Source organism: Cynara cardunculus (genome assembly GCF_001531365.2).
Source record: "Cynara cardunculus var. scolymus isolate 2C chromosome LG 1, CcrdV1, whole genome shotgun sequence".
Classification (NCBI taxonomy): domain Eukaryota; kingdom Viridiplantae; phylum Streptophyta; class Magnoliopsida; order Asterales; family Asteraceae; genus Cynara; species Cynara cardunculus.
This window is the reverse complement of record NC_037528.1, coordinates 13,248,730-13,250,740: the sequence shown is the minus strand read 5'-3', so window position 1 is coordinate 13,250,740 and position 2,011 is coordinate 13,248,730. Positions and strand designations below refer to the sequence as shown.

The 2,011-nt window shown below is 32.7% G+C and overlaps 1 non-coding gene across 1 annotated transcript; it reads right to left on the bottom strand.

Moving 5' to 3' along the window:
• Positions 1-1,543: 1,543 nt before the first annotated feature.
• Positions 1,544-1,616, bottom strand: TRNAA-UGC. The gene has a single exon. It is a non-coding gene; the product is annotated as a tRNA-Ala (tRNA).
• Positions 1,617-2,011: the final 395 nt, after the last annotated feature.

Below are 2,011 nucleotides of genomic sequence, written 5' to 3'. Positions count from 1 at the left end.
CCGTCCAGTCGCATCCACAGACCAAACTCACCCTTAAGTGCCTGGCTTCTGGCTCCTGTGGATTAAACCAAGAGTGACAAACTTTTCTAATCATTATAATGTGACTTTTCGTTGCAAACAAACTGTTATCCTTGAAAAGATGCAACAAGAATGTTCGACTTTACAAGAATGAGCGATTTAAATTTCCACAATTTGTTTCAAATGACTCGAAAAACAAGACGATTAGAAAAGTGAGCTACTCCTTAAACTAAGCTGCGAGACTCCAAACATGTGGTTTCAAGGCGCCACTATGTGGTCATATATTACTGTTTTAGAACTGAGATGGGATTTGAATGATGCTTAATCAGCTGGTTTTTGATTTTTATACTGCAGCCCGTGGTATTTTATGACCATTTCTATGATTTTGGGATCCACGATGTAATAACGGAACTAATTGAGGCTCGAAAACGAGCGGGGATCCACTGCCGAAGCCCTGTGAAGATTTACCATGCTAATAGCGACGGTTATGTGTCCCAGATAGGAGATACATTGGTGATGAAACTGGGGCAGTTTGATTGGAATCCTTCAAAAGAAATCAATCTGGATGGGAGTTGGCAAAAATTTGTTGACAAAGGCTCAGATTATCAGTTGTGGTTGAGAATGTAGTTCGTTCTGTAATTTGGGTACCAGGAAATTAGTTTAAATAATGTCAAAAAAGTATACGCCTCAACATTTGTCTCGAAATATCCATTTTTATTCAAGTTTGTTTCGAAACAATAGTTTTTGTTTTTGTTTAAGTTTATTTCGAAATAAATTTATACATTTCGGTGTAAATTTGTCCCAAACAAGCAAATATTTTACAAAATTTTCAATATATTAATAGGATGATTATGTGTTTATTTTTTAGTTAAAAGTATTCTTATCATTCAATTAATTAATATTGGCTTCATTTGTTAATCAATCCTAACCATTAATATGTTTAATCAATGGACAAGTTTATTTGGTGGCAATTTTGTAATATATTAGAAATTGGACGTCATGAAATTTGATAAACATAGGTGAACAAAGGTAAAATTGTAAACTTCACAAATCCATTGATTTAGGCACCTGCTACACGTCCTTGAAGTTTCTCCATCATCATTGAAGAGTAATATCGATCTTGATTATGTTGTCACTATCTATTTGGGGAAACGTAGTCTTCATAGCGAAAAATTGATTTCGTTACGAGTAACATGGCTGCTTTTGGAGAAAATGATGGCGGGAACTTCCAAATACGAGAAAACCAAACACTGAATTATGTCCCTAACTGAAACATATCCTAGACTTAAATATGCCCATAGATTAAACATATTTAGAAATCAAAATTGGAATATTTTCATAACTTAAACATATTTGGAACCGAAATATATCCTTATTTGAAGTATTTTTATAACCAAAATATGGACATAATTAAAATGCATGAAAGTAGTAATTAAATTATGAATAATCTGCCTAAAATAAAATAAAAAACTCAAAAACATTTGTATTTTTTTATTGAGCATTCAAAAGAAACATATATTTTTAGTGGAGATGCGGGGGATCGAACCCCGTGCCTCTCGCATGCAAAGCGAGCGCTCTACCATTTGAGCTACATCCCCATTTGTTATTACTTTGTAATGTAAATGACTTATGTACATCGCATTCAATTATTTTTCTCTAATTTTTATATATACGTTCATAGTTACTAAACATATATACGAATGAGCTATATAAAAATAGAAAATAGATTGAAAATATGTATATACGAATAGCGTATGCGATATTGTAATTGTCTAATATATATATTAATATAAACTCAACAATCTTATTAAATGCAATAAATAAAAGGATATCAGGTTGGGTTTGGTTCAAATAATAGTAATTCAATATCAACACAATATATACGGTTTGAAAATTTTACAACTCGATTAGACATCAGGTTGCTTCGGCTTGAGTTATTTCGCGTTGGGTTGAATTGGTCGGGTTTTCAGCACCCCTAATGATGACCCACTTG